We start from the raw sequence: 24,879 nt of genomic DNA, 5'->3' as shown, positions 1-24,879 counted from the left end.
CCTGAGATGAACCAAAAGCACTCACTTGGTAGTTGGGATGAACTGAAAACAACTATGTTTCTCCTTCCTGAGCAAAGTAGAAAAATCCAGAATGGACCCCCACACACACATACGTGGAGATATACATGCACACACACACACACACACACACATATTCTCCAAACATATATCTATATATTCTCCAAATACATTTTTGTCACTATTTGTCATTACTGAGATCACTATATTGATATGCAGGACTAAAGTGGTACAGTGTAGCATGCCTGCCACAGACCTTTTTATCCCTAGGCAGTTAAAATAAGACTTGATTGTGCTTTCCTTCTGCAAAGGAAAGAAATGTTTCCTGCAAAGGAAAATGTTTCTCTAGCGTGCTTTATCTAAAATCTCTCAATGCCTTCTAGTCAACTACTAGTATTGCCTTTCAGACAACTTCAGAGGGCAGGAAGCCTGCCCTCTCCCATCACCAAGGGTTAATATATATTCTCCCTTCCCTCAGAGGAGGGAAAGATTTAACCTCTCTCCACTCTCCCCTCCTTTCTCTCTTTCCTTGCCACCTCCCAATTTTAATCAGCAGTGCCAATTCAAGTAGACAATATCCAACCTCAATGGCCAATCTTGCAACTCTCTATACAGAGAGTCAAAGCAATAGCTAAGAATTATGTCCTCATTTTATTAGTAGTATTGATGACAGGGAATGGAGCACAAAGAAGTTTAGATTCTTGCTAATCTTACTCTTTGCTAAACTACCTTTGGGCGCATCTCCCTCTCACTGAAGTGTCAGGATTCTGAATGCTGAAACAGATCACTAGCCAAAAATGCTTTTATACATTTAAATGCTGACTCCACTAGCAAACTTTTAACGTCAGTCTTTTTGTTTGATCCAAGTCAATACCTAAATCTAGATTAGCCCTTTGATCCAATCCCTCATGGAGAGTGTTCCTGGAGAAGTCATGGAAATATGGCCAACGGGCTTGTTTACAGATTCCTGCAAGTAAAGTGGAGCTCTTGCAGGGGCTCTGTGGCACATCTCTTCATTGTTATTCCCAGAAATTCCCAGAGCAAATTTGCATTTTACTGTGAAGAGCAAGGACATCTCACAGGAACTCCCAAGGGTGGTATCCTCTTCTCCACTTGCACTCCCAACTTTTCACCCTTTCCTCCAAAGGAGAAGAAAAAAGTTCTCTCTGCTCGACTAATGTTAATTTTCTCTCTCTCTCCTACCTAGCGTGATATATTTTATCCTCCTCATAATTCTTTTTTTGGGGGGGGGCGGGGACAGAGTCTTCCTCTGTCACCTAGGCTGGAGTGCAGTGGCACGATCTCGGCTCACTGCAACCTCTGCTTCCTGGGTTCAAGCCATTCTCCTGCCTCAGCCTCCCAAGTAGCTGGGACTACAGGCATGTGCCACCACACCCGGCTAATTTTGTATAAAATACAAAATTAGGGGGCCCAGCCAGCGCTTGCGCGGTGGCGCGGGCGAGTGGTGGGGGCGAGGAGGCGGAGGAGGCGGAGGAGGAGGAGGAGGCTGCGGCGGCAGCGGCGGCGGTGAGAAGATGGCGATTTCGAACAATCCGCGGAAATTCATCGAGAAGATCGCGCTGCACAATCAGAAGCAGGCGGAGGAGACAGCGGCCTTCGAGGAGGTCATGAAGGACCTGAGCCTGACGCGGGCCGCGCGGCTCCAGCTCCAGAAATCCCAGTACCTGCAACTGGGCCCGAGCCGCGACCAGTACTACGGCGGGTCCTTGCTCAATGTGAACCAGATTGGGAGTGGCATCATGCACCTGCCCTTCCAGACCCCCTTCCAATCCTCGGGTCTGGACACCGGCCGGACCACCCGACACCACGGGCTGGTGGACAGGGTGTACCGGGAGCGTGGCCGGCTCGGCTCCCCGCACAGCCGGCCCCTGTCAGTGGACAAACACGGACGGCAGGCCGACAGCTGCCCCTACGGCACGGTGTACCTCCGGCCACCCGCGGACACCAGCTGGAGAAGGACCAATTCTGACTCCGCACTGCACCAGAGCACAATGACGCCCACACAGCCAGAATCCTTTACCAGTGGGTCCCAGGACGTGAACCAGAAAAAAGTCTTACTGTTAACAGTCCCAGGAATGGAAGAGACCACATCAGAGGCAGACAAAAACCTTTCCAAGCAAGAGTGGGACACCAAGAAGACGGGGTCCAGGCCCAAGTCCTGTGAGGTCCCCAGAATCAACATCTTCCCATCTGCCGACCAGGAAAACACTACAGCCCTGATCCAGGCTACCCACAACACTGGGGGCTCCCTGCCCGACCTGACCAACATCCACTTCCCCTCCCCGCTCCCGATCCCGCTGGACCCCGAGGAGCCCACCTTCCCCGCGCTGAGCAGCTCCAGCAGCACCGGCAACCTCGCGGCCAACCTGACGCACCTGGGCATCGGCGGCGCCGGCCAGGGAATGAGCACACCTGGGTCCTCTCCGCAGCACCACCCAGCCGGCGTCAGCCCCTTGTCCCTGAGCACAGAGGCGAGGCGTCAGCAAACATCGCCCACCCTGTCCCCGCTGTCACCCATCACTCAGGCCGTGGCCATGGATGCCCTGTCTCTGGAGCAGCAGCTGCTCTACGCCTTCTTCACCCAGGCGGGCTCCCAGCAGCCGCCGCCGCAGCCCCAGCCCCCGCCGCCCCCTCCGCCAGCGTCACAGCAGCCGCCGCCCCCACCACCCCCGCAGGCGTCCGTCCGCCTGCCCCCCGGCGGCCCCCTGTTGCCCAGCGCCAGCCTGGCTCGTGGGCCACAGCCACCCCCCATCGCGGTCACGGTACCGTTCTCTCTCCCCCAGCGCCCCCCAGAGAACCCCGGCCAGCCGTCGATGGGGATCGACACCGCGTCGGCGCCGGCTCTGCAGCAGTACCGCACGCACGCCTGCTCCCCGGCCAACCAGTCTCCCACCTCGCCAGCCTCCAATCAAGGCTTCTCCCCGGGGAGCTCCCCGCAACACACTTCCACCCTGGGCAGCGCGTTTGGGGACGCGTACTATGAGCAGCTGATGGCGGCCAGGCAGGCCAACGCTCCGTCCCACCAGCTGGAGCGGTTCAGCACGATGGAGAACGCCATCAGCTCCAGCAGCCTGTACGGCCCCGGCTCCACGCTCAACGACTCGCAGGCGGCCATGATGGGCCTCACGGGCAGCCACGGGAGCCTGCCGGACTCGCGGCAGCTGCGCTACGCCGGCCACAGCGGTGTCCCCAACATCATCCTCACGGTGACAGGAGAGTCCCCCCCCAGCCTCTCTAAAGAACTGACCAGCTCTCTGGCCGGGGTCGGCGACGTCAGCTTCGACTCCGACAGCCAGTTTCCCCTGGATGAACTCAAGATCGACCCCCTGACCCTCGACGGCCTGCACATGCTCTACGACCCCGACATGGTTCTGGCCGACCCGGCCACCGAGGACGCCTTCCGGATGGACCGTCTGTGAGCGGGCACGCCCGGCGTCCTGCGGTTCAGCCGTCCTGACGGCGCCCCCCCCAGCCCGGGGCCGACCGCGCTCCGTCCCTCGCCCCAACTGCTGAGTTTGTGATTCTGAGCTTGCAACGCCCCCCGCCGGCCCGCCCCCGGTTTTCCACCTCCCGCGAAGCCCAATCACGAGGCCGCGAGCTGGGCCTTCCACCCGCGCGCCGGGGGCAGGGCTGGGATAGGAGGTCATGAGCCCCCCGCCCCCGCAGACCCTCCCTGCATGGGCTCTCTTGCCCCCAGCCCCGGGGCCTGAGCTGTCGTCCCCTGTAAGATGCGGGAAGTGTCGGCTCCTGGCGTGGCGGGCAGGCTCAGGGGAGGGGCGCGCATGGTCCACCAGCGCTGTGGGCAGCGATGCATTTTCCGACTGTTTGCCCAGCTCTCACTGCCTTCCTCGGTTCCCGGTCCCCCAACCCATCCGCCACCCCCAGCCCGTGGTCAGATGAGAGTGAGCCCCACATGCCGCCCCAGGGAGGAGGCGCCAGAGCACTGGGCAGACACAAAGTGTAATAAACACTATTTTAACGGGAAAAAAATGTTTTAATTTAATTGTCAAGATTATTCCAGGGCAGTTCATTTCCAATCATATCTCTCCAGTTCTTGCTCCTAAGTGGCACAAGCCAAGATGATCATTTCAGTTTATTCTCAAATTTGCGCTGGATCTTTCATGCACTCCCCAATTTGGCCAATACAGAGGGAGGCGATTCTGCTGCATTCACAGCAGCAAATCGTCGTTTAAGTCCAACAAACTAGTCAATCTTGGTCGGCTGGCACCGAATGAACCCATCTCGCTCTGGGTCCCCAGGTGCAGAATCGACGTGTGATCTTAACTAACTCACAGACCGCTTCTTCGCTCCAGTGTTCAGTTCCTCCAGGCTTCAGCCGAGAGGATGTCTGCAGTCATAAGGACTCGGATGCAGTGGTGCTTGAGTTTGCAAGGCAGGGCTCCTTTGTTCAGCTGGTAGAAGTCGACCGGCTGGATCAGGTCAGAGAATTTGGTGTTCGCGTCATCTAGGCTGAAGAACATCTGCCCGTCGTCCTCTCAAGGTAAGATCGGGAAATTTTTAATTTTCTGGTGATGACACAGTGTGAGTACAAATGCCTTTGGATTACTCTGGCTGTCACGGAGGAGAAAAAACCCGTCCACGAGCCCTTGCTGTTTAATGATCCTGTGGGATTCCTCCCTGGAGATCCTCCCGTGAAACCAGTGCTGTGTCCTGTGAATCACTGTACTTAGGGTAGAAGGGTGGAGGGGACTTTGGCTACCTAGAATGTTCAGCCATGTGCTTCGCTTCTGCCAGGCGTGGCCTGCTTCTGGGTCTGCACTCTGGGCCTCCGCCGGATTCTCTATCACGCCTCCTGTTGGCCCAGAAAAATCCATCGCCACGAGGGAGATCTCGGAGACACTGCGCACTGGCGTTGAGAATGGGGACAGCAAGGCCTTCCTCTGCTGAGGGATTCGGTAGTTCTGGTAAAGGAGCATTCCATACTTGAGGAGTCTGAACGCCGTCATCCAGCATGCCCTGCTTTGCTCATCCTCTGCACAGAGCAACCTCAGCTCTTTAGTTTCATTCCTGACTTTGGCTTTATGCAGAGCCCGTGGTCTGTGGGGGCGCTGTACTGCTTCCTGCCAGCGGTCAAGGAGAAGATGTTGCGGTCCTCCAGGTCTGCCAGCAGCTGCAGGTGTCTGGGTTCTTTGAAGTTCCCTTTGTGAAGCAATAAAGGCCAGATCTCCATAAACATACATATAGCTTTTTCCATGATTTCTTTCCCAGCTCTTTCACATGCAAAAATCCTTGACTTTCAGGACAGCTACTGGAGTTCAGAAAATTCTGCAAAAGCTGGCTTTGACTGCCATTTGACTGCTGGCACCAAGTAACCGTCTGTTCTGGGAAGAAATTCATTGGATTTTTAAAGAACCGTATTTGCATAATTTTTCCTGAATAGAAATTTACTCTCACTGGCCATGGTACTCTCCACCTGGACCACCAGCTCATGGTCTTCCAAACACCTCTCCAATCCTAGGTGCGGGTGGTGCTCCACTAGTGTCCAGCTGTTGTCATCCACATAGTGACTTTTGTAAACCAGCAACTGGCACAGGTCCCTGGCTGTCATGTCTGCTAGAATCTCCACCACTTGGCTCATCCCATCTTCACTAAAGACTTTAACATCCTGCTTTGCGGCAGCCTGGCTCAGAGGCAAAGAAGCCCTCGTGAGCACAGGGGGGCTCCCAGGACCACAGAGTTTGGGAAAAGGATAGGGGATGGCCAGTAGGGACGAGGTTCTAAGCTGCTGCTCTTCCTCCTGAAGGTGCCTGACAGCGAGGATGTATACAGGCTGGGAGCACTGCACCCTCTGCCTCGGGGATGCCTGAGGCTGGACAGACCGAGTACCTGAGGCCCGAGGCTGGCTGCGGGCATGCTGACCATTCTGCAGGAGGGGCACCGTGTCCAGCTGCATGCTCTCCAGGGATGCGTTCATATCGTTCACCAGGGCTTCCAGGTCCACATCATCCTCCTGGTGATTCACGAGTTGGTCACGTGAGCCCTGGTCCTGCCGGGTCTTGTTGACTGCAAGGTGTCTGCTCCAGTTTGTCCTGGTAGTATGGATGGTACAAAAAGGAATCTGGGCAGCTGGCTAAAGCCATGGGTTCCTTCTGCCTTCTTCAAATTACATTTACTGCACTGGAGCACCTGTCAGGAGATGGCTCAGTAGCTTTGTCTGCTGGGGTGGCCACCCTGGCTTCACTGAGAGGACCCAGGTGAAGACCTGGCTGCCAGTCACTGGGCTGATGGTCACTGAGCCGCCAGTCACTGGGCCTGCGGCTGCTGCTTCCTGCTCAGCATCGTCGTCAGCGCCAAAGATGGGGTTTCACCATGTTGGCCAGGCTGGTCTCAAACTCCTGACTTCAAGTGATCCACCCGCCTTGGCCTCCCAGAGTGCTGGGATTACAGGCATGAGCCACTGCACCCAGACCCTCCTCATAACTCTTGTGGAATATTTCCCCTCAGTTGTCCTCCCTTCCCTTCAAACAACTCTTTTCTTCCTTCTTGCTTCTCTACCATTCTCTTATCTGCAGTCTAATGTTCCCCAATGACTCCTTCCTTTCTTTGCAAATACGTAAAATGTTTTTCACTTGGGGTAACAATACACCTTACCTTCTCTTGACCGTGATCCTACCACTAACTCTGGACCCTTGTCTCTTCTTTACCTCTGAACTTGCTACATTTATATTTTCATCATGTATTCTTCAGTATAATGACATTTATCTTCCACCTGGCTGATGAAATAAAATTGAATTCTTACAAACAATAGCAACTTCTTAATTATCAATTCTAGTGTAGTTTTTACAAGCCTCACTTTTCTTTTTTTTCTTTTTTGAGATGGAGTCACACTCTGTTGCCCAGGCTGGAGGGCAGTGGAGACGTCTCAGCTCACTGCACCCTCTGCCTCCTGGGCTCAAGCAATTCTCCTGCCTCAGCCTCCTTAGTTGCTGGAATTACAGGCATGTGCTACCACGTCTGGCTAATTTTTATATTTTTAGTAGAGATGGGATTTCGCCATGTTGGCCAGGCTGGTCTCAAACTCCTGATCTCAGGTGATCTACCTGCCTCAGCCTCCCACAGTGCTGGGATTACAGATGTGACTCACTTCGCTGGGCCAATTTATAAATTTCTTGACCAGACTTACAAAGACTATCCACAATCTTCCCCCAACACTTGTCTATCATTTAAAAATATCATATTTCAGTGCTACCACAATGCCATAAATGTTTTCTATACTTTAGCCAGCTGGGCTTGTTTCTGAAACAATTTTCTGTGCTTCTATGCATTCTTTCTTTGAGCCTATGCTCACTCTGATACCCCATTTAGTCAGACAGAATGTCCTTCCTTCTGTTTTATGACAATCTAAATAAAAACATAATAGAACTGAAGCTGAAATGGAGAGAAACACAATGTTGAACAGCTATTGTGTCATATAAAAGGAATTAACAGGAAATGAAATAAAGGTTAAAAATTATTTAGAGAGAACCCAATTATGGTGAATTGATTTTCTGACAAAGCTGCCAAAACAATTCAATGGAGGAAAATAGTATTTTCAATAAATGGTGCTGGGACAATTAAATAACTACACATAGAAGAATGAAGTTAGACCCTATCTCAATCCTTACACAAAATGAACTTAAAAGAGTTGAAACTATAAAACTCCTAGAGTAAAATATAGGGGTAAATTTTTGTGACCCTGGGTTAGACAATGGTTTCTTGGCTATAACACCAAAGCATAAACTACAGAAGAAAGGAGTAAATAAGTTAGACTTCATCACAATTAAAAACTTTTGTGCTTTAGTAAAAATAGTGAAAACACCAATCACAGAATCAGAGAAAATGTTTACAAATCATACATCTGGCAAGGAACTTGTATACAAATGTAAAAAAACACTTAGAAATCAACAATTAAGGCTGGGCACGATGGCTTACGCCTGTAATCCCAGCACTTTGGGAGGATGAGGTGGGTGGATCATGAGATCAGGAGTTCAAGATCATCCTGACCAATATGGTGAAACCCCATCTCTACTAAAGATACCAAAAAATTAGCCAGGCATGGTAATGGGTGCCTGCAATTCTAGCTACTTGGGAGGCTGAGGCAGGAGAATCGCTTGAACCGAGGAGGCGGAGATTGCAGTGAGCTGAGATTGCGCCATTGCACTCCAGCTGGGCAACCTGGCAAGACTCTGTCTCCAAAAAAAAAAAAGAAAAGAAATCAACAATTAAAAGACAACCCAATTTAAATATGGGCAAAGGGACTTCTAGTGTGGTTTCTCCTCTGACATGCAAGGAGCTTGGAATGCACCGGAAACCCTTCTTAGATCTGGCAGAGAAGTAAGGTCACAGGGCAAATTCCTGCCCTAAAATTGCAGAGACAGACAGGCAAATACAGGGAATCGCAGCTTACTGAAGTAGAAAGCTCCCTGAGAACAGGGCAGAAACCTCCAGAAGAGCAAGAAGAAACCTAGAGAAATCATGTTTGGCTTTCAACAAAAAATTATAAAGCAAAACACAGACTTTGAAGAGACAGAGCAAGCATCAGAACTAGATTCAGATATGGCAGGGATGCTGGAATTACAAGACTGTGAATTTAAAACAGCCATAATGAATGTGCTAAGGGCTCTCATAGGAAATGTAGACAGCATGCAAGAACAGACAGGTGATGTAAGTGGGAGATGGGAATTCGAAGAAAGAATCAAAAAGAAATGCTAAAGGTCAAAAACACCATCACAGAAATGCAGAATGCCATTGATGGACTCATTAGTAGACTGGCTATGGCTGAGGACAGAATGTCTGAGCTTGAGGATTTCTCAACAGAACCTTCCAAATCCGAAAAGCAAAGAGAAAAAAACACTGGAAAAAAAAATGGTAACAGAATATCCAAGAACTCTGGGACAATTACAAAAGGTATAACATATGCATAATGAGAATGCCAGGAGGAGAAAGAAATAGAAGCAACATTTGAAGCAATAATGATTTAAAAGTCCCCCAAATTAATGTTGTACACCAAACCACAGATCCAAGAAGCTCAGAGAACATAAGACAGGTTAAATGCCTTTAAAAAAATAAAACAAAAAAGTTAACATTGGTATATCATATTCATACTGCAGAAAACTGAAGATAAAAAATCTTGAAAGAAGCCACAGGAAGATTAGAAGTAATTCTTCTTTGCTATAAATAGAAAGATAAGAATTACCTCTTCCTTCTTCTCAAAAAGCATGCAAAGAATCAGAGAATGGAATGAAATAAAGTGTTGAGAGGAAAAAACCCACCAACCTAGAATTCTGTATTCTGTGAAATTATCCTTCAAAAGTAAAAGAGAGGGCTGAGTGTGGTGACTCACGTCTGTAATCCCAGCACTTTGGGAGGCTGAGGCCCGTGGATCACGAGGTCAGGAGTTCAAAACCAGCCTGGCCAACATGGTGAAATCCCATCGCTACTAAAAATACAAAACATTAGCCAGTGTAGTGGCACGTGCCTGTAATCCTAGCTACCCAGGACACGGAGGCAGGAGAATAGCTTGAACCCAGGAGGTGGAGGTTGCAGTGAGCCAAGATTGCACAATTGCACTTCAGCCTGGGTGACAGGGTGAGACTCCATCTCAAAAAAAAAAAAAAAAAAAAAAGTAAAAGAGAGATAATTTCTCATTCAAACAAACATTGAGGGAATGTGTTGCCAGTAGACCTGCCTGGAGAAATGTTAAAGAAGTTCTTCAGAGAGAAGGAAAATTATGTAGGTAAGAAACTCGGATCTACATAACGAAGTGAAAAGTATTAGAGAAGGAGTAAATGAAGATTAAAATAAAAATGTTTATTTTTCTTATTCTTTTTTTTCTCTCCCTCCCCTCCTATTTTTCTTATTCTTGATTGATCAAACAGATAACAGTTTGTTCAAAACAATAATAGCAGGCCGGGCGCGGTGGCTCATGCCTGTAATCCCAGCACTTTGGGAGGCCGAGGCGGGTGGATCACTTGAACCTAGGAGTGTGAGGCCAGCCTGCTCAACATTGGGAGACCCCATCTCTAAATAAAAAACAAAACAAAACAAAATATAATAGCAAAAATGCATTCAAACCATTACAGCTTATTATAAAATGAAACAAATGACAACAATGATACAAAGAACAAGAGGGAATAATTAGGAGTATCTTGTTATTATAAGGTACTCACATTGCCTGCAAGGTGTTATAGTGTAATTTGAAAGTGGACTCGAGTTAGTCATAAACATATATTGCAAACTCCAGGGAAACCACTAAAAAAGTAAAAAAGAGATATAATTAACATGCTAAGAAAGGAGAAAAAAATGAATCGTATAAAATGCTCAATTAAAATTACAAAAGGCAGAAAATGTGGAAGACAAAAATAGGAACAAGGAGCAAGGGCAACAAATAAAAAATAGTAAAACGTTTGGTAAATATGAATACAAACACATCACAATGACTTTTAATGTCAATGGTCTAAATATGCTAATTAGAAATAGAGAGTATCAGAGTATCAGAGTGGACCAAAAAGAAGATCCACCTAATTATATGTTGTCTAAAGAAACACACTTTGTTATTTACTTTTTTTTAATGAGATGGGGTCTCATTACGCTGCCCAGGCTAGTTTCAAACTCCTTAGGCTTAAGCAATCCTGCGTTAGCCTCCCAAATAGGTGGGACTACAGGTGTGTGCCACTGTCCCTGGCCAGAAACACACTTCAGTATAAGAACTCTTATAGATCAAAAGTAAAGAGATAGAGAAAGAGATATTATCCTCATTAAAAGAATACAGGTATAGCTATATTAATTTTAGACAGAGCAGACTTCAGAGCAAGAATGTTTATCAGGGATAAGGAGGGGCTTTACACAATGATAAAGGGGTCAATATATAACAATTTGTAACATGAATGCATCTAACAACAAAGTGTCAAAACATGTGAAGCAAGCCAGGTGTGGTAGCTGTAATTCCAGCACTTTGGGAGGCTGAGGCAGAGGGATCACCTGAGGTCAGGCGTTCAAGATGAGCCTGGCCAACATGTCGAAACCCAATCTCTACTAAAAACACACAAAAAAATTAGCTGGATGTGGTGGTGGGTGCCTGTGGTTAGTCCCAGCTATTCGGGAGATTAAGGTAGGAGAATTGCTGGAACCTCAGAGGCAGAGGTTGCAGTGAGCAGAGATCACACCACTGCACTCCAGCCTGGGCGACAGAGAGAGACTCCATCTCAAAAAATAAACAAACAAACAAAAAACCCAAAACAAACCATGTGAAGCAAAAACTGATAGAGCCACAAGGAGCAATAGATGGATCTTTACCACCCTTCTACTGAAAACGGACAGATCCAGCAGGCAGACTGTCAGTAAGGACATAGTTGAACTCAACAGCACCATCAATCAACTGGATATAATTGACATCTATAGAATATTACTCCATCCAGCAATGGCAGATTACACATTCTTCTAAGATCAAGTTCATATGGGACATTCACCAAGATAGACCAGACTCTGGGCCAGGAAACACACATGAATTAATTTAAAAGAATAGAAAAACAGGCCGGGCACGGTGGCTCAAGCCTGTAATCCCAGCACTTTGGGAGGCCGAGGCGGGTGGATCACAAGGTCAAGAGATCAAGACCATCCTGGTCAACACGGTGAAACCCCGTCTCTACTAAAAATACAAAAAATTAGCTGGGCATGGTGGCGCGTGCCTGTAATCCCAGCTACTCAGGAGGCCGAGGCAGGAGAATTGCCTGAACCCGGGAGGCGGAGGTTGCGGTGAGCCGAGATCGCGCCATTGCACTCCAGTCTGGGTAACAAGAGCGAAACTCCGTCCCCCCTCCAAAAAAAAAGAAAAACATACAATGTCTGTTCTCATACTACAGTGGAGTTAAACTAGATACCATAGCAGAAAGCTGGAAAATTTCAAAATACCTGGAATATGATCTTGTTTTGTTTAAAATATATCTATAGTGAAGGCTTATATATTCATTTTAAAATATGGAAAGACATACGCAAAGAATGGGACTACACAAACAGTAGTCCCTAAGAGATTGGGTTACAGTGGAACTTTTCCTTTCCTTGTATCTTTAAATTTTTCTTTCATGAATTATTATAGTAAGTAAAGAAGTAATTCCAAGTTGAGTGAGAGAGAGTAGCATAAGAAATGGCAGAGATGTGTGCTAAAATAGATCTCCAGAGATGTAAAAAAAAGTATTATGTATAATAGAAAAAAATAAAAAACAATGTTCAATGATGAGCTCATAATTGAACAAATCTGGGGAAATTACAAAATTGTACAGAAATGTTTAATGACTTTTGTTTTTTTTTTTGGGACAGAGTCTCACTATGTCACCCAGGCTGGAGTGCAGTGGCACAATCTTGGCTCACTGCAGCCTCCACCTCCCGGGTTCAAGCAATTCTCCTGCCTCAACCTCCTGAGTAGCTGGGATTACAGGCGTGTGCCACCACGCCCAGCTAATTTTTAGTAAAGATGGGATTTCATCATGTTGGTCAGGCTGGTCTCGAACTCCTGACCTCGTGATCCACCCGCCTTGGCCTCCCAAAGTGTTGGGATTACAGACGTAAGCCACCACGCCCATCCAGGAAATTTTAAAAATAATATTTATACTAAACAAAAGGAGATTATAAGAAGGTATCTATAATACAATTCTTTTTTTAAAAAAAAAACATATATATGTTTCACTTAAAAATGTTAACAGTTCCATCTAGCGGTAAGATTATAAGAAATCTGTGTTCTCTTTCTTATAATTCTTTGCACATTTATGTATTTTACAATGAAGATTTATTACTTTTGCAATTAAAAAAACATTTTAAATCAGAAGAAAAAAAAAGAAATGGATGAAGGCAGCTATCTGTAGAAATTACACATCAAGGGAGATTGCTTATAATGTTTCACTGAGGAGTCATAGTTTAGGAGAGTCCAAATAAGGTGGCTTATTGCACTTCCTGAAGGACCCTGGGTGGCTGGACCAGAACTCAGCGGCAAACCAAACCCTTCCAGCCTGCCTGGGACTGGAGGGGGTACTGGGAAGTGAGTGCAAATGGGCACCATGTTTCTTTTAGTGATGACCGATAAGTTCTCAAGTTAGATTGTGGTGTTGGTTGAACAACTCTGTGAATTCACTAAAAATCACTGAATTGTATGCTAAAAAGAGTGAGTTTTATCTTATGTAAATTATGCCTAAACAAAGCCGTTTTTTAAAGGAAACAAACATCTAGTCAGTTACACTGTGATCTGCTTGAAGGAAAACTATGTTAACAGAAGGGCCTACCTGGTACTCGTAAAAGGGAATCTGGGCTGTTAGAATTTTCCAGGATGCACCCAGCACCATTCAGGGTAAGAGACCCCTGACGGTGAGGCAGTTCAGTGCCCTGAGCATTATGCATCTTATATGTAATGAAGGCACCAGTGCACACAAATTGAACAATACTGCCCATTACTAAGAGCTATGAATACTAATGGATAGTCTGTTAGCATTTACTATATGCCTTTATAAGCATATGGTCCTAAGAACTTAAATGTATTATCCCATTTGATCCACTCAACAACAACTTTCTGACATATGTACAATTATAATCCCTATTTTACATTTGAAGAAATTGAAACACAGACAAGGTAATGCCCCTTCCCTAGCATAACAGAGCTAGTAAGTATCGAATCTGAGATGGAACCAGCTAGTTTGACATCAGAACCCATAGTTTTGTGCATTATGCTATAGTGCATAAATATGATCTTGTCACACATACATTTTTCAGTGCAATTTAATTTTTTCCTTCCTTCCTTCCTTCCTTCTTTCCTTCTTCTCTTTCTTTCTTTCTCTCTCTCTGTTTTTTTTGTTTTGTTTTGTTTTGTTTTGTGTGACAGTCTTGCTTTGTCGCCTAGGTTAGAGTGCAATGGCATGAACTTGGCTCACTGTAACCTCTGCCTCCCGGGTTCAAGTGATTTTCCCACCTCAGCCTCCCAGGTAGCTGGGACTACAGGTGCTCACCACCACACCTGGCTAATGTTTATATTTTTAATAGAGACAGAGTTTCACCACATTGGCCAGGCTGCTCTTGAACTCCTGACCTCAAGTGATCCACCTGCCTCAGCCTCCCAAAGTGCTAGGATTACAGGCATGAGCCACTGCACCAGCCCCAATTTGCTTTTCTTTTGTGCCCTACCTCTTCTCCTCTGTCTTCTCTTACTAACCCTTTCATCAGGTAAGTCACATATTAAGCTTATTTTTCCTATGCTTATACAGACAGCTCCCTCTTTGCTTTTCTTACTAATGATGGAAAGTCCACCAACTCACCGAGTATACCTCTGTCCATCATGAGTGCTGCCTTATATTGTTTCGACAAGAACACATTCTGATTTCCACTTCAGCCATGTAATTTAGCACACCCTAGGCCCTTCTGCCTGGGCACGAGAAACAGATGCCAGGAGAGAACTGGGGCTGTGTGTTCCAGGTCCTGCCCAGAGCTGGCCTGGCTGGGAGACACCTATCCTCTTCTGTCCAGGTGGGGGATCCTCATCTATTTCAGGGGACCAAGAATGGCTTTGGTTGTGGGAGGGAGACTGTTATCAAACTGAACTTGGGTCTGTCTGCTGAGCACAGCAAAGCCAAACACTGAATCATGATTGCAGAGAGAGAAACTGAAGCATGTATTACAGGATGCCAAGCAAGGAGACTTGGGCAATTCTCATGCTTAAGAACCAAACTCTCTGATGTCTTACATATACGAGTTTTTATAGGAAAAGTCATTCATTTCTTTTCTTTTTCTTTTTTCTTTTTTTTTCCGAGATGGAGTCTCGCTCTGTCACCCAGGCTGGAGAGCAGCAGCAAGATCTCAGCTCATGCAACCTCCACCTTCTGGGTTCAAGCAATTCTCCTGCCTCAGGCTCCCAAGTAGCTGGGATTACAGGTGCCCACCACCATGCCTGGCTAAATTTTCTATTTTTACTAGAGATGGGGCTTCACCATGTTGGTCAGGCTGGTCTTGAACTACTGGCCTCTAGGGATCCACCCTCCTCAGCCTCCCATAGTGCTGGGATTACAGGCATGAGCCACCACGCTCGGCCTCTTGTGGAGTTTACAGGCTAGCAAGGGGGAAGTGACAGAATATCGTACATATAATAAGTGAATTTGTAAGTCTGAAAGCCCTTAAGTGCAATGAAGGTTATCAAAGAGATCAGCGTGGAGGGGATTGGGAGTGTGGTGATGGAGGGTTACAACTTTAAATAGGGTGGTTGGGTTGACCTTACTGGGGAGGTAACATTTGAGCCAAAGCCTATAGAGGTGACAGTGAGCCCTGAGAAAAACGGGGAAGAACCTTCCAGGCAGAAGGACCAGCCAGGGCAAACGCCATGTGCTGGAGGAGGAGCAGGTTGCAAGAGAAACCGGAGAGAGGAAGAGAGGAGGGGAAAGGAAGCGAGTCCTGTCTTCTTAGGGCCTTGCAGAGAGGGAAGGAAGGAGCCATTACAGGCTCCGAGAAAGACAGGCTCTGGCTTACATTCTTTCTTTTTTCTGCTGCCACAAGACTCTCTGTACAGCAGGCTGAGCTGAGTAGTTGGCACAGCTTTGTTTTGTTTTTCTAACTTACATTTATTCTTTTTTTTTTTTTTTTTGAACGGAGTTTCGCTTTCGTTACCCAGGCTGGAGTGCAATGGCGTGATCTTGGCTCACCGCAGCCTCCGCCTCCTGGGTTCAGGCAATTCTCCTGCCTCAGCCTCCTGAGTAGCTGGGATTACAGGCACGCGCCACCATGCCCAGCTGATTTTTTGTATTTTTAGTAGAGACGGGGTTTCACCATGTTGACCAGGATGGTCTCGATCTCTTGACCTCGTGATCCACCCGCCTCGGCCTCCCAAAGTGCTGGGATTACAGGCTTGAGCCACCGCGCCCGGCCCACTTACATTTATTCTTAAAGGAGCACTCTGGCTGCGGTGTACAGCTTATGATTTATCAATTAGAAACTTATTAATTAAAAATGTCAAATATGTACTAAGAGTAATTATATAGTACACCTTATAAAAAATGAAGCCAAGCTGGGTACAGTGGCTCATGCTGGTGGCCGAGGTGGGTGGATCACAAGGTCTGGAGTTCAAGACCAGCTTGGCCAACATGGTGAAACCCCATCTCTACTATAAGTACAAAAATCAGCTGGGCATGGTGGTGCGCGCCTGTAATATCAGCTACCCGGGAGGCTGAGGCAGAAGAATTGCTTGAACCAGGACCTGGGAGGCAGAGGTTGCAGTGAGCCAAGATCAGGCCACTGTATTCCAGCCTGGGCTACAGAGCGAGACTATGTCTCAAAAAAAAAGGCAAATATGTATTTTATGTACAAGAGAAAATGTTTGTCTATCAAGTGAGAATCTATACATTGTTGTGAATTCACAGAGCATCCTCTGGAAGGACGCACATCACTTTTTGTTTTAGATGGAGTCTTGCTCTGTCATCCAGGCTGGAGTGCCTAGACACAATCTCAGCTCACAGCAACCTCCATCTCCCATGTTCAAGCGATTCTCCTGCCTCAGTCTCCCGAGTAACAGGGATTACAGGTATGCGACACCACACCCAGCTAATTTTTGTATTTTTAGTAGAAATGGGGTTTCATCATGTTGGTCATGTTGGTCTCGAACTCCTGACCTCAGGTGATCCACCCACCCCGGCCTCCCAAAGTGTTGGGATTACAGGCGTGAACCACTGCGCCTGGCCACAGGCCACATCTTAATAGAAGGGAGTGAGTGGGAAGGCACGAAAGGGGGGCCTTTCAAAGTTTCAAAGTAGGACTGATAGAAATAAAAATATTTTACCCCCAAAATATCCTTCTTTGATATATTTTGAGGTGTCTCTTCAGAGAGCCAGCCAACAGGAGTAGCCCTGCAAAGCTGTCTTTCATGGGGAGTTTTGCATCTGTACGGAATCTGCCTTGATGCAGCCAGGCTTCTTCTGAGCCCTCCTTTGTTTGATCTAGGAAAGATTAAGTGAGAGTTTGATACCTTTGAAGGTTGGAAACATTTATCATCTATTCTTTCTGCAGGCTGCTATCTGTGAGGTTTCATCTACATAGCAAGACCACGTTTGCTAGCCAGGCCTCCCCTTCTCTCCCCACCATAACCTGTCTTGCGTCATAGCCTGATTTACCACTATAACCTGTTTTGGGCTCCCATTCTTTTGGTAACCTCAAGGTGGTATATAAGCTTCTGTACCCCACTGGGTGTTTGGAGTAATCACTCTGTGGTTCTTTCCTATGTGCACATAAATTCATATGCCTTTTCTCCAATTAATCTGTCTTTTGTAAGTTATTTTTTTAGCAAACCTTTAGGGGGCAAAAAGGACATTTTCTCTTGGATCCTACAGGGGTATTGTTTTCTGAGTCCTAACAATCTCATCTGGCCAGGTCTTATAACTGTGCTCAGGGATCTGGGGGAAGGAGAACTTGGATTTAATCAAACACATTTTTCAGATGTTCATTGTGGCGCTTCTCACTTTCACTTTTTGGCTGCTTGTGCAAGATCATCACACCTGCAGATGTGCTTGACCCATGGAGTCCTGGTTGCCATTCTACATCATTCTGGAATTATGAGCATTATGTGTGTTCACAGATTATCCTGATGTGTGGAATATCCGCTACTCTCTCCATCATTATTTTAGGATTCAATGAATACTTCTGAGCCACTAAGTCAATCTAATAACCCATGGCAATGATAAAGATTGTAGACTTACTAAACAGAAATAAACAAATGTTGTGAAAAATATATTAACCAGAATGAACTGAATACTGTTAACTGAATGTTATTTAAGAACATTTCATTAATATCGTGTTTGTGGAAAATGCTCAACATTTAAATATGCAAGGACTATTAAGAATAAAATGAGATTTCTGGGAAATCATTACTATGTTACATTTTCAATTTATGAAGTGTGACTACAACTGTTTCATTTGGGAAAGGAAAGTAGCTCAGAGCAGTCTGAAGAATGTGAGGAATGCAAAATTTAGCAGAGAGACAGGAGAGTCTCATTAACCTATGCACAGGGTTAATTGTTTAAAGGCATTTTGTATTTTTCTTTTATTGCCTGTAGTTTCCAGACTAGCTGATAAATTACCTAAAATGTTACAGGCTGCACAATATGACCCTCACCCATATCTTCATGTTTCTGGCATTTGTGATACAAAGAATACATAGCCAATCAATAGCTTATGTTATTTTGAGTGAGTCACTGTGGCATGCACCTGTAATTGCAGCTACACTGATCACTTGAGTACAGGAGTTCAAGATCAGGCTGGGCAACACAGGGAGGCTTTGTCTCAAAAAGAAGAAGAAAAAAGAAGCTTATGGTATTTTAATGAACCAATATAAATACTTGGTAAACAATTTTACCAAGAACTGCTCCATCTTTTTTCCCTTTGAAAACCCACTATTCTGGGCAACTTGAATCGAAATCCCCAGGGTTGCAGTCCTCAAATTTGGCTCACATAAGCTCTCTACTTAACATTCATTTTGCCTCAGCTTCTTCCTTTAGGCCAACGCATTGCTTTTTCCTCTGAAACCCTAAAGCACTTGTGGCTCACTGCAGCGATTGCTGGGTTCCATGCTTTGGGAGTGCTGGTCTAAGTGAGAAGACTCCTTGGGGAGATGAGAGCCCATAGGGACCTGAAGATTCCCCTTCAGATCAGCAGGCCTTTTAAACTCCTCCCTCCTGGCTTATAATCAGTTGGAGGTTCTGTTAAGCCAAATGAGACAACATCTGCCTCTTTTTCTTTGTTCTTTTTCTTTTTTTATTTTGTGAGATGGAGTTTCACTCTCGTTGCCCAGGTTGGAGTGCAATGGTGCGATCTTGGCTCACCACAACCTCCGCCTCCTGGGTTCAAGTGATTCTCCTGCCTCAGCCTCCTGAGTAGGTGGGATTACAGGCATGTGCCACCATGCCTGGCTAATTTTTGTATTTTTAGTAGAGATGGGGTTTCTCTATGTTGGTCAGGCTGGTCTCAAACTCCTGATCTCAGGTGATTCACCCGCCTTGGCCTCCCAAAATGCTGGGATTACAGGCACGAGCCACCGCGCCTGGCCCTGCCCCTTTTTCAGTTTCGGCTGTCACTTTTCATCTAGAATTCATTAGCTCCTGCCTGATCTCTCCCCAAAATGCCTAATAGGTTTTCCTGCTTGATTTCCTTGACTCCTTCCCCTTGAGTCTGGCTGTCTGTCTTTCCAGGGGAGACGCTTGTCTGGCAAGGCAACCAGAACAGAGTCGCCACTCAATAATTTTAGGCCTTCTACTCTAGTTGTCGGAGGGTGAATTGACAACACTGATTGACAGGAAATGCAATTTGCTACTACTGATATAACAATCAGAACTGAAAATACGACAGTCAGACTTAGCTCCTCAGAGAGAGGGGAAAAGGCTGTGGTCTTGGCCAGGAACGGATTAGCTGAGTGGATTTATATATCAACACAATGGATGACAAAGGTGACACTGTCCTGTTACGATGGCCTCAGGGAATGAGGGGTGTGGGCAGCTCAAACAACCCAGCTGTTGCTGCCAGGGAGAGGGAGAGAGCTCATCAACCTTGAGCAGATATTAGATGCAGAGGCCAGATTGCTTTCTCCTGTGGGTTTTATAGCTGTGCATACTCAACTATTCAGGACAACCTTTATTATTAAAATTTTTTAGGAAAAATTAACTTTGTCATACAGGAGGAAACTCTCAATCCCTCCTTTGAAATAATTACTTTGAGAGAGCTTGTTTGGAGGTTCTAGCAGAGGAGTACAGCTACTCAAATACCCTTGACGAAAGAACAGCCCTCCTCTGATGGGGAAGGTCGTCCGCAGCATCTGGAGGGGCGCACATGGAGCGATGAGGGAGGATGGGGACACCCACCTAACCAGCCCGATCAGACACATCAACCCTAGCGATCAGTGGGGTGGCAGATGTTGCAGCCAGATCACCCTCCCCTCCTGAAACAATTGCTTTTAAAATGCAATATTTGAAAACCTGAATTTTCTTGGGTAAGCAACTATCCTATTATATTGCTAATTTAACAAAAGACTTCTTTTAAAAATAATTAATAGAATTAATTTCTTAGAGCAATTTTAGAATTGGTTAGAAAGTACAGTGTTCCCACACGCACCTTCCCTGCACCATACACACAGCTTCCCTTTTATTTACTACTTATGTTTGTGTGGTACATTTGTTACAATTGATGAGCCGGTATCAACACATGGTTACTAACTAAAGCCCAGACTTGACAGTTTACATTAGGGTTCATTCCTGGTGCTGTGCATTCTATGAGATTTCACAATGTGGTAATTAAATATATCCCCTTTTTTTTTTTTTTTTTTTCCCAGATGGAGTCTCACCCTGTTGCCCAGGCTGGAGTGCAGTGGTACAATCTCAGCTCACTGCAACCTCTGCCTCCTGGGTTCAAGCGATTCTCCTGCCTCAGCCTCCTGAGTAGCTGGAATTACAGGCACCCACAATCATGCCCAGCTACTTTCTTCTATCTTTAGTAGAGATGTGGGTTCACCAAGTTGGCTAGGCTGGTCTCAAACTCCTGACCTTATGATTCGCCCTCCTTGGCCTCCCAAAGTGCTGGGATTACAGGCATGAACCACCGCGCCCAACCCATATATCCACTTTTTTTTTTTTTTTTTTTTTTTTAATACGCCTATGGCACCTGGAATTCCCAGGCGGTCTCCCACCCAAGTACTAACCAGGCCCGACCCTGCTTGGCTTCAGAGATCAGACGAGATTGGGCGTGTTCAGGGTGGTATGGCCGTAGACATATCCACTTTTATAGTATCATACAGAGCAGTGTCTTTTTCCCCCCCGTTTGAGATAGGTTCTCACTCTGTCACCCTGGCTGGAGTACAGTGGTGTGAACACAGGTCACTGTAGCCTCAACCTCCTGGGATCAGGTGATCCTCCCACATCAGCCTCCAAGGTGGCAGAGGAAAAAGAAAGGACACTGGGTGTGAGGGAGGGATGCAAAGTCAGGACCAAGCGTCCATGGGAACACAGGAGAGGATGAAGGCACAGAGGCTGGGAAGAGAGGGCAAGGCTGTCATTGCTGAAGACCGGAAGGGATGAGGGTGTCTGCAGGCTCAGCGTGATCACCTGGGTTCCAGCTTCTGTGACCTGCCTGGAAGATGAAACAGCCTCCCTACTCTCATTGGTTAAGATAAACCCAAACCCCATCTCACCTCTCAGCTCTGGTCTTCCCATCTCCCTCGCCACTGCCCACCTCACTCCATCTCTCCTTGCCAAGCCTAGACTAGCTTAGCTTTCACTGCTTTGAGGTCTCACATTGCCCTGTGGCTATGGCTGTAGCTGCACTTACCGCGTGTTTTACAGTTGTCTCTTCACGTGGTCATATCTGTCTTGAGTCTCTGCACTCTCAGGGCAGAGGCTGAGTCTCATTCATCTGGCGGCCCCAAGGCACAGTGCCGCTCCTAGCATGTGTCATTGCTTAGTGTTGAGTAGGTGACTGTCCATTGTGACAGGGATAACCTCAAGGTCACATAAACAGCTAAGGGGTGGGGAATTATCTTGCTGCTTGGTGGGCGATGGGAGAATAATGGGTGGGAAGATGGCAGATGATGGAAAGGCATTTTTAAAAAGAGTAAACATTGAATAGCTGAATTTTGAATATGATTTCTTTTTTCCCTTCTGCCTCAGCCTGTAGCTGGGACCCCAGGCATGTGCCACAATGCCTGGCTAATTTCTGTATTTTTCTGTAGAGATGGGGTTTCACCATGATGCCCAGGCTGGCGTGAATATAATTTCTAATCAGTCAGGTTTTTCCTTCTATAGACATAGGCAAAGTGCAAATAAGAAATTGAGGGAGATAATAGGAAGTAGAGCTATGCTCTCTGCACCTGCCCAGATGTGGGGAGAAGTGGACCAGGGGCTGCCTGGCCATGCAAATTCTCTCCATGAGCTGTGCAGCTGTGCTCCAGACTCTGTCCCCACCCCTGGGAGGTCCTTGCAGCAATCACTGAAAATTTTGCTCAGCCATTTCCCCACAATGCAATCTACTGGGTATTTGAATAGTCTGATTAACTGAGATAACGACTTGTGAACACTGTGGCAACATAAGCACAACATGAAACCTACCATGCTAACCCTTTTAGGTATACAGTTCTGTGGCATTCAGTACATTCACAATGTACTTCACCGCCTTCCATCTCCAGAACTTTATCTTTTCCAACTGAAACTCTGTGTCCAGGAAATTAATTTCTCACCCCATCTCCAGTCAATGGACACCTGGGTTGTTCCTACCTTTTGGCTACTGTGAATAATGCTGTTATAAACATGGATGTACAAAAAAGTTATCAATTTTAAGCAGAATTTAATAAATACAGATGATTCTTCCAATAAGAAAATATTTCAAAAGCCTGTCATCCAAAGGTGGCCTGCAGAACAACAGCACTGGCTTCACTTGGGCCTTTGCTGCAAATGCAGAATCTCAGGCTCTGCCCTGGACCTCTGTTACAGAATCTGCTTTTTTTTTTTTTCCCAGAGTTTTGCTCTGTCTCCCAGGCTGGTTTTTCATTTATAGAATCACTAGTTAGTGGAAGTAAAAGCAGTGTAGTGGCTCACTGTAACCTCTGCCTCTCAGGTTCAAGAGATTCTCCTGCCTCAGCTTCCTGAGTAGCTGAGATTACAGGAACCCACACCATGCCTGGCTAATTTTTGTGTATTTTTAGTAGAGACAGGGTTTTGCCGTGTTGGCCAGGCTCGTCTCGGACTTCTGACTTCAAGTGATCCACCCACCTTGGCCTCTCACAGTGCTGGGATTGCAGGTGTGAACTACCTACCATGCCCAGGCCCCAGGTGACTCATTTGCACCTTAAAGTTTGAGGACTGCTTCAAAATACAGAATCCATGGAGAACGAAAAATCAGTATTTTTCATTTTTTTTGAGACAGAGTCTCGCCCTGTCACCCAGGCTGCAGTATAGTGGTACAATCTTGGCTCACTGCAACCTCCACCTCCTGGGCTCAAGTGATCCTCCCACCTCAGTCTCCCAAGTAACTGGGACTATAGGCATTTATCACCACATCCAACTAATTTTTGTATTTTTTTGTAGAGACAGGGTTTTGCCATGTTGGCCAGGCTGGCCTTGAACTCCTGGGCTCAGGTGATCTGCCCACCTTGGCCTCCCAAAGTGCTGGGATTACAGGCATGTGCCAACACATCTGGCCCAATAAATGGGTACTTTATAATGAAAAATTTGGGAATCACTAGTTAGTGGGAGTAAAAGCAGTGATTCATCAAAAGCCTTCCCTGAATACTTTGTACAGGAGCGAGGGAGAAAGCACATTCACAGTGACTTCACCACATGGCTCCGTATTTTAAGAGGCTGAGGCTAGGGTACACCTCCCTCTCTCCTTCCTTTCTTGTCTGATGAGACCCACCCAGGCCCTGGAGACTTGAGTTCCTACTGGGGAACGAGCTTTTCAAAACAGCTCCTCAATTAAGGCATGTTTGTCTATAATCAGCCACTAAGAGAACGAAATTTCTCTGTGTTTTAATTTATGGCTCTTTTTGAAGAAGTTACTGTGGTCATTTACTTGAAGGAAATACAGCAAATTTCCCCCAGATTTGAATATGGGACAACAAATCTTTAATTGTGTGGAAACTCTTCCTCTAAACTCCTGCTTTGATAACCCACTAGCATATTATCCTTTTGGCACAAGAAAATGTCTAAAACGGACGAGAACCACAAAGTATGAAATGTCTACTCTTAGCAGATGCCATTTATGTGTAGTTAGCTAATCCCATTCCCCCAAATTCTGAGACTGTTCTACAGGATACATGGCCACAAAAATGACAGGAACCATGATCCAAATCCAGGCACATCTCACCCCAAACCTACACCTTTCCAGGCCAGCCTCCCAGCCTGCTGGAATTCAGGTGAGCTGTATTTGCGATTTCTCTAGGTTGATCTGTCTCTGGCCCTTATCGCATCTGTTCTAAGGCTCAAATTAGACACTGATGTTGCTTACAGCTCAGCTTAACACAGGCTTTTCCATTTCCTGATTTCTCAGTTATCAAAACATAACAAGAAAGGCCTTTTTTTTTTGAGGTATTTCCTGCTGAGTGAAACCTAGAAAATACTGGAAATCTTAGGGACATTTGATCTTGTAGGGATTGTTCCCAATCTGCTTTCCTGTTTGAGAAAAAAAAAGTCATTCTGGTGGGTCCAGTGACAGAGGGCTGGGAGGTGCCTTGCAATAATGAAGCAGTGGGCCTCTGTCCTGATGGCCTGATGTGGAAGAGTGGGCTTCTAATTCACCATGGGAAGCCTGAGATCTGCTGCTCGACGGATTTGCTGGCCTACACATCACCCAGGAGCACTACCAAATGGCCTTACACAACAATGTCCAGTATTTGTGAGTAGAATGTGGACAAACGTGGTGCAACAGACAGAACCTTCCTGGTGAGGGCTGAGGCTTGCATGACAAGGAGATAGGATGGAGCCATTTTGCAAAAATAATACTGACCTGCCCGATGCTAAATGAACATTGAAGAAACATTTGTTGTTTCTGTCTCCAAGAACCTTTCAAATTGCACAAAAGACAAGAGCCAAAACCAACGAACAGTACAAACACTGCCTATACAAATAGAAACGAGTCACAGAACACTGGCTGCTGAGGTTGGGATATGGATAGAGTCCCATCCTTTCTGCCTCCTAAGCCTTTATGGGTCCCTGCTCAGGTCCTATTATAGAGGGCTTTGCAGTAGCTTCCTCCTGCCCTAATCAGTCAGCCTACTCAGCCATGGTGACACTTCTTAAGGAGTGCCCCTAAACACTTCCAGTAGCCCTCAGGCCTAAAGAACCTGCAGAAGGC

The 24,879-nt window shown here is 46.4% G+C and overlaps 1 long non-coding RNA gene, 1 other non-coding gene and 2 pseudogenes across 3 annotated transcripts; 1 reads left to right on the top strand and 3 right to left on the bottom strand.

Annotated features, from left to right (window-relative positions):
• The first annotated feature begins 1,497 nt into the window (after window positions 1-1,497).
• LOC116541831 lies at window positions 1,498-4,016 on the top strand (annotated as a pseudogene). Its single transcript, XR_004264967.1, has one exon. The product of XR_004264967.1 is annotated as a CREB-regulated transcription coactivator 1 pseudogene (transcript).
• A 91-nt stretch (window positions 4,017-4,107) lies between these two features.
• LOC116541832 lies at window positions 4,108-6,912 on the bottom strand (annotated as a pseudogene).
• A 2,799-nt stretch (window positions 6,913-9,711) lies between these two features.
• Window positions 9,712-18,853, bottom strand: LOC116541836. The gene is made up of 2 exons (XR_004264969.1): window positions 16,838-18,853; window positions 9,712-10,290 (listed from the first exon to the last, which is right to left on the bottom strand). It is a non-coding gene; the product is annotated as an uncharacterized LOC116541836 (long non-coding RNA).
• Window positions 18,854-20,688: 1,835 nt separating this feature from the next.
• On the bottom strand, window positions 20,689-20,807 carry LOC116541857. Its single transcript, XR_004264974.1, has one exon. It is a non-coding gene; the product is annotated as a 5S ribosomal RNA (ribosomal RNA).
• Window positions 20,808-24,879: the final 4,072 nt, after the last annotated feature.

Source organism: Sapajus apella, unplaced genomic scaffold, assembly GCF_009761245.1.
Source record: "Sapajus apella isolate SASKATOON/1434 unplaced genomic scaffold, GSC_monkey_1.0 scaffold157, whole genome shotgun sequence".
NCBI lineage: Eukaryota > Metazoa > Chordata > Mammalia > Primates > Cebidae > Sapajus > Sapajus apella.
The sequence above is the reverse complement of the archived record's forward strand: the minus strand, read 5'-3'. Positions and strand labels throughout refer to the sequence as shown.